Here is a 7,918-nt window from a genome sequence, read left to right as displayed (position 1 = left end):
TTGGGGCGGGTGGGGGGAACATGGGCTTCCCCAGCGGCCTTGGGTTAGAGGTGTTGGAGGACCCAGCAGTGGGGGCCAAGCTTGTGCCTGGGCTGCAGGTGGACCAGGAGAGGGGAGTGGAGTGGAGTGGAGGGGAGAGAGAGGCCATAGAGATGGTGGCGGGTATATAGGGCAATCAGAGTGAAGTGAGGGACAGAGGCCACCCAGGGCAGACGAAGACCAAGTAGTGAAGAGGAGTTTGAACTGGACGGTGACAAGCGGCCCACAGGATCATTCCAGCATCACTGTTTAAGGATTACTTAGGATGAGGAGAAGGCTGTGATGCGGATCCACCCTTCCCCACCCCAGGGAAGAATGGGTCACTTTTGGCTGCTCTGAATTTCAGAATATTTAGGTTATAGGCAACCTCTCCATCTCTGGAACTCCATTGCAAAATCACCTTTCTGAATCCTTCTTGGTCTTCAAAGATCAGTTCAGATCTACTGCTCATCATAAAGATTTTCTTCTTTGAACTCCAAGAAGCACTTAGAGGCTAAACCGCCCAATCTAACACTTGCTCTAATTTTGCCTTGTAAATTAACTGCTTTATGTAAGGCAGTCATTTCTCCTAGACTGAAACAGGGAGCTTGTCTTGATCTCATTTTCCTTTTACAAATTGTCTAGCACCAGACTGGGCACACGGTGCATACATCAAATCTATTTGCTCATGCAGTTAGTTATCTATCTAGCACTGTAGCCAGATGCACACAGCACTTTACAGAAGGTTTTCATAAACTTTTTTTGAATCAGACGGTCCCTACAATCTAACCCTTAATCTAATACAAGATTTCAGGTACATTTTTTTTCCCACATATGCCGAACTTCTCTCTCTCTCTCTTTCCCTCTCTCTTTCTCTCCCTCTCCCTCTCTCTCTGCCCATACCCCATGCACCTCAACCATAAGATAGATATATGCCATCGAGGATGATTTTAACATCAAGAGCATGGATATAGGATACATGTCCTGATGGCAGATCTGCCAGCATTTGGAAGTTGAGCGCAAGGGAAAAATTGAAACACAATCTTTTCTCTATGCAAAGTGTGCTTTGGTTTTGCATAATGCATTGTGCTTCAGGTGCCAAGTTCCAGACACAAGGAGAATTAATGGAATAACAACGGCAAAGGGCTTTAGACTCCTCAGAGGAAGTTCCCCAGCCTCATTAAAGGTAATATTATTCCAGTTACAGAGTTTAGTTAAAAAACAACAAAATAATATTTTCCTGTCTTCATTGCTAATTTCTCCGTCTTTGGCAAAGCAAGCTGTGCTCTGCATTCACAGGCTGTATCACCCTTGTGGATCACAGATTTGTACTTCAGAACAGCCTGCACCAGAGTACCTATGAGTGTGAACCATCGGGATATATAGGAGCATGCCTTTTTTTAAATATTTCTGTGCCTATAGGTCTTGTCACTCTACACTTTATTACCTATGGGTATGCTTTTATTTCCTATTGAATTGCCAATGTCTTGGGGGTAAGGGACCCTACTGCCTTGTTCAATGTTTTGTTCCCAGGGGCTAGCACAATGCCTGGCACAGAGTGGAAGTGTCACAAAAAATAAGTGAATGAGGGTGGCTCAGTTAGTTAAGCGTCTGACTTTGGCTCAGGTCGTGATCTAGGGTCCTGGGATCGAGCCCCTCATGGAGCCCTGCATGGAGCCCAGGGTGGAGCCCCATGTGGGGCTCTGCACTAAGCAGGGAGTCTGCTTCTCCCTATCCCTCGGTCCCTCCCACCCACGCATGTACTCTCTCTCTCTCTCTCTCTCTCTCTCTCAAATAAATGAATAAAATCTTTAGGAAAAAAAGAATAAGTGAATGAATGAATGAATGTATATTTATCCAATGAAAATTAAGACTGAGAGACTGAAGGAATCCAGAGAGACCAACCAACATCTATATTTGGATGGGAACAGTCTATGAGCTTACAGGAAAGGTTTTCAGAATGTTAACTGAGATCTGCCAACTTCCACTGGAAGCAATCTCAATTCATTACAATGTACACATTTCAATGGAGGCCACGAAACACCAGGCCGTGACCTATAAAGCCTCTATGATCTGGCTTCTGTTTCTTTGATCTTCTATTACTCTCCCCTCTCAGGCTGATTTGCTCCAGTTACGATGATCTCCTTGCCCTTCTCAAATATACCAACCCTCTCCCAGGTCAGGGCCTTCACACTTACCATGCCCTCCAAATGGACGGTTCTTCCCAAGATACCCTTTCTCTTCATGGAGTCACATGAGCAGTCTCCACAGAGAGATCTTCAGGGACCGCCCTACCTAAAACACCATCTCTCTACACTCTCTCCTTCACAAAGGCCATCTCTTATTCTTCACAGCACTTACACCACCCAACATTTATGATATACTTAGTTATGTGTTTTTAATGTGCTAATTCTGCCATTCCCCACTCCAGTGTTTGCTCCATGAGAGAAAAGGTAGTTTTTGGCTTATTGCTACTTCTCCATAATAACACTTGCATGTAGTAGGTATCTAATACATGCTTGTTGAGTAGACAGATGGTTAAATGAATGAATGAATAAACTTCAGCATGTCCTGTAGTCCTAACACTGGACCAGAAGTCAAAAGCACTTCGGGAATTAGGTCACTCTTCTGTTCTTTCTAATCTAGGTCTCAGTCATGTGATTTCAGTTTTCTGAGTCCTAAGTGCACCATTAAGGAAATGTAGTTAATACTATCTACGATGTCAGGTACCTGGGTGGCTTAGTTGGTTAAGCATCTGCCTTCGACTCAGGTGATGATCCCAGGGTCCTGGGATTGAGTCCCGCATTGGGCTCCCTGCTCAGTGGGGAGCCTGCTTCTCCCTCTGCCCCTACCCCCTGCTCGTGCTTGCTCACGTGCTCTCTCTCTCTCTCAAATAAATAAATAAAATCTTTTTAAAAAAATACTATCTATGATGTCTAGGTTACAGAATCGTTTTGATACTACAATAATTGTTTCTAATAATAACAATGATAGCTAAAATTTACTAAGCACTTAATGTGTGCCCAACATTTTGTTTAGTGTTTGCATAAATGTTCTCATTCACTCCTTTCAAAAATTCTATTATCTCCATTAAGCTTTTCCTTGTTTGTAAAATAAAGATAACAATTATCTTCATTTTGCAAAAAAGAAAGGCAAACAGAAGATATATATAAGCGGGCGCCTGGGTGGCTCAGTTAGTTGAGCGTTTGACTCTTGATTTCAGCTCCGGTCTTGATCTCAGGGTCATGAGATGGAGCCCTGGTTGGGCTTTGTGCTGGGTGTGGAACCTACTTAAGATTCTTTCTCCTTCTGCCCCTCCCTGCTCACGTGTTCTCTCTCTGTCTCAAAAAAAAAAAAAAAAAAAAAGAAGAAGATAAATATAAAACTATCTTGCAAGTGGTAAAGCCCTTTATGAGTGATAGGTATTCTCATCAACAAACGGTCTCTCTGTGTTCAGTTCCATAGTGAAGGTCTTCTGAATTAGGCTTTTGTATCAGTGCCTTCATTCATACTGTGTGTAGACACAGAATATGTGCTTGGCACAGTTGTGGTGTGCTGACAATTGTTTAACAACCGGCTCTCTGAGGGGGGAAATCTTTTGCAGTATCTGCCAATTTCCATGGTGTAAATGCTCCAAACCTGTTGGTTATGTGCTACCAACTTGAAGTCACTGAACTTGTAATTGGATATAGATGTTGACAGTCATCTCTCTTCAGCCAGAAGGATGTTCCCAATGTGTCATTGATACACAGTCTTCTAATAGGTATATTTCCCTCCAGCCCTGGCCTCTCTCCTTTCTCCACAATGCAGCCCAAGTGATCTTTCTACATACAAGATACACTCTTCTGTTTGAAATTCTTCATGGCTTGACACTCTCTCATTGTCAAGTTAAAGATCAGATATCTTAATATGTCTTGTCCTACAGGACTGTACATGAGCTCACCTTGGCCTCCTCCCTAGCTTTGACTCTTATTTCCAAACATAGTCCTAAGCTTCCACCACTCTTCTTGAAGAAGCAAAAGTGCAGGGAATGGGTCTACTGTGCTTATCATTGTTTTCTCAGTTCTTAACATAGCTCCTGGTGCTTGTTGGGTGAGTCTATGATTGTAAGATGTTATATTCTGAGTACAAGGTCTTTGGCCTCTTTATAAGATGTGACTGTGTGTTTGCCCAGTCTATGCACACATTTCCAACTTAAGGGGATTTAGCTTGGCAGAGAGCATTATTGAAGTTGCTTTATGTCTGGTGCATTATTATTCAATCGCATTTCCCCTGGTACAGAGCTGGCAGGCTGCTCCTCCATGACAGATGTGCTTGCTTTGGTTGAGTCACCACCACAAGGTGCATTATCAGTTTTACTAATGTTTGCTCTTTTATACTCTAACAGGTAGTGTGATTCATCCAGTCAGTGCAAGTCAGGAGACGGATGCACACATAAATCTGTACTGTGGGATGGTTTGCACACAACATTTCATCCAGAGGGGGAAAACATGGAAAACATGACTACTGCATGCATGGGTAATACATGTATGTATAAACAAAGATAAACACTCAAACTTTTGTTCTTGATTATTTGATTCTGGAAGAATCACAAATCCGAAGGATTGGGTTGGATCTTTTATTACTTATTGCTAAGTACCAGTTTGCCAGACTGTGCTAGGCTCAACACATCTGAGTCAGCTAGAGATAATTTTCATATTCAGATTCCTCGGTTCAGAACTTAAATACATTTTTTTTTTGAGGAGAGCAAGGGGGGAGCCTGGGAATCTGCAGTTTTTAAAAGCTCCAAAAGCTGTAGAGCTGACCACGTTTTATACCATGTATACCTCATATGGGCAGAGGGACAATGTTTCATTTCACATGCTAACTCTAACCATTTGGACATGGTTGCCTGGAGTTCTGTGTTTGGAAAGAATCTGAGGAAGCATCATGAAAATTGCCATGATTGATTAGTGATGCCTTTAATGAGCCTGCATGGGAAGGTAGTGGTATGTACTCCTTGTAGTTGTTGACTCCTACACTGTCCAGCCACATAAGTTCAATCCCCTTTACAATGACTTAAACTGTGGCCTCTCAGCATCTCCTGGGACATTTGCATGGAAAAGAAAGTTCCAGTGCTCTCGGGGTAACATACTCCATCTCTCCATGGCTCTTTCTCATTTGAATTAAAGATCTCTTTCTGAGGATTCCATTCAGATCGAAATTTTATTTCTTAGGACCAGGCAAAACAAGTCTACAACTTCTGCCTGTGATGGCCCTTCAGCTGTGGTGTGGCTGTGATCATAATACCTTCGTTCACATCTGTTCTACTTTGGGATAAACTGAGTTCCATTCTTTTTATGACAAGTCATTGACCCTCTACCCAACGGTGGTCATTTTCTTCTAGACATGCTTCAGTTTGATAATATCCCATTAGGTATATGCTGCCCAGAACCAGACATTCTTCTCTAGCTCTGGTGTAAACATCTGTAGAAAGCATAAGATTACTATCACCATCAGTTGGTTAGTTGGTTAAATAATTACTTAATTACGGTAGACTTTTTGGCAGGTATATTGTATTGCTGACTCCAATTCTGCTTACTTTTGACAATTGTTTTTTCCATATGATTTTCTGTCAGTCCTCCTTATTACTTCTGCACTGGAGTACTAGAGTATCAAAACATAAAGCCTACATTTTTTTTCTCTTTAAATTGCATCTTGTTACAGTAGGCCATTCTATATAGCTCAAGAATATTCAATATATTGATAAAGCTCTCAGTATTGGAAGTTAAGCAGATCTGAGTTTGAATCTTGGCTTTGCTTCTAAGTAGTTGTATGAACAGGGAGATTTCCTTGAAATTTTTATGTTTTAGTCCTTTAAAAAAGAAACTGTAAACCATGCAACATTATCTTTTATTATGTATGGGTTTCTAAAATTATTTCCTTAATCTCCCCAAACACAGGCAAAAATAAGTGTATTGTGTAACATATTAGAATTTGCAAATATTGATAATTGCCTAGAGAAGGGAAAATTATCCCTTAAAACATGCCTACCCAGGAGGCCAAGTCATCTGCCAACCTCCAAGAACATGGAGATGAACATGACAGACAGACTGTGCCCCATCTCAACCTTCATTCACCACCATTTGATAACCCTTCTTCAGGCCCAGATAAGCAGCACATTTCTTGCCAATCATCACTAAATGTCCAAGAAGACTTTCATCATCACCTTCTGCTATAGGAATCTGGGATTTATGTTTCTTGGGTATCCCCAGAAAATGTGTTGGTGCATGAGGGGAAAGGTCATGGAAAACAAGACACTGGTCATCCTCAAAAATGATTTTGGCTGGGATTTCCTTGTGAATGGTCTTCCTGAAAATTGTGTCTTTGCCAGTCCACCTGGCCTGAGCCTTGGTGAAATCATCTGCCATCTTGGCCTTTCTCTTGTGTGGCCGCCCCAGAGAGAAGCCTAGTCTTTTTTTTTTGTCCCCAAAAAGTCTGCCCTCTAGAATTGGGATACAATATTCCCAGTGTGCTATAGTCTGGAATATGGCAAAGATTCAGGAAGTGCTGGTTATTATTTTCCTGTCATCAAGTTCACTTGCTGATTCCTAAAACTTCCTATTAGTTAACCCTTGAACAACACAGGTCTGATTTGTGTGGGTCTACTTTCACACAGTTCTACTCACATGCAGATTTTTTTATGTTACAGTACTATAAATATATTTTCTCTTATGATTTTTTTTTCCTTAACATTTTCTTTTCTTTGGCTTACTTTATTATAAGAATACATATATAGTACATACAAAATATGTGTTAAGGACTGTTTATGTTATCACTACGTCTTCTGGTCAACAGTAGGCTATTGGGAAAGTTTCTGAGGAGTGAAAAGTTATACATGAATTTTCATCTGTGCAGGACAGTCAGTGCCCCTAACCCCCACATAGTTCAAGGGTCAATTCTACATGTAAGGTCAAAAAAAAGTCTTCATGTCCACTTTCATTAATTCAGCAGTACAATCAAAAGTTATTAATTATCTGCTTTGTACTAGACACTCTGCTAGATATAGGGGTTTCCTTGGTGAATGGGAGACAAAAAATTTCTACAATCATGGAACTCACAGTCCGGTGGGAAGGAATATGATGAAATAAGTAGTTATAATAGAGTGTGCCAAAAGCTATGCTAAAAGATATATAATATTTTATGAGAGACTTATGTATTTCCACTTAATATTTATTAAAATAAAATATGTACTGGAGTGAGGTAGGAAATTTCCCCTATCTCTGGCCTCCATATTTCCCTAAATCTCCAATCTAGAAGGTTGATGTCTATATCATGTTTGAAAGACTAGCATAAAAATCTGCCATACAGGAAAGTGCTATAGATTTCATGAATTGCAAGTCCCAAGAAGAAAGAATGTCTTCTTTTTTCTTTTTTGTATCTCTAGTGCACAGTGAGTGGCATGTAATAGGTCCCCAATAAATATTTGTTAAATGAATAAATGCACCCGGCTATGTGTTTCAAGTTCATGAAAGCATGCAAATGGCCATTCACTGACCTAAAAGTTACTCTCCAAGGTCCATGCTGAGTAAGAAAGAAAAGGGATTGTCAGCGTTGTTCTCCTTGCCTGACCCACTCCATTCTACTCTGATATCCTTTAGTTTCCCATGAATAATAATGAAAGAGTGAACAGCTGAGATATAACAGTTTAACTTTTGTAGTTTGGAGCAGTTTTCACTCTGGATTTTTAATGTGAAATGGGAAATGTGTGTGTGTGTGTGTGTGTGTGTGTGTGTGTGTGTGTGTGTGTGTGTTTAATCAGACTCTCACCCTCTTCATTTGGGCAGTGGTGACATACCCTCTGCAGGTCTCTTAAGCCATAACACCTTTCTGGTAAATGAGGTCATCACAGACAGGAAGC

At 41.0% G+C, this 7,918-nt stretch overlaps 1 pseudogene; it reads right to left on the bottom strand.

Moving 5' to 3' along the window:
• Nucleotides 1–6,047: 6,047 nt before the first annotated feature.
• LOC113935104 lies at nt 6,048–6,428 on the bottom strand (annotated as a pseudogene).
• Nucleotides 6,429–7,918: the final 1,490 nt, after the last annotated feature.

This window comes from Zalophus californianus, chromosome 13 (genome assembly GCF_009762305.2).
Source record: "Zalophus californianus isolate mZalCal1 chromosome 13, mZalCal1.pri.v2, whole genome shotgun sequence".
Classification (NCBI taxonomy): Eukaryota; Metazoa; Chordata; class Mammalia; order Carnivora; family Otariidae; genus Zalophus; species Zalophus californianus.
This window is presented reverse-complemented; position numbering and strand designations above follow the sequence as displayed.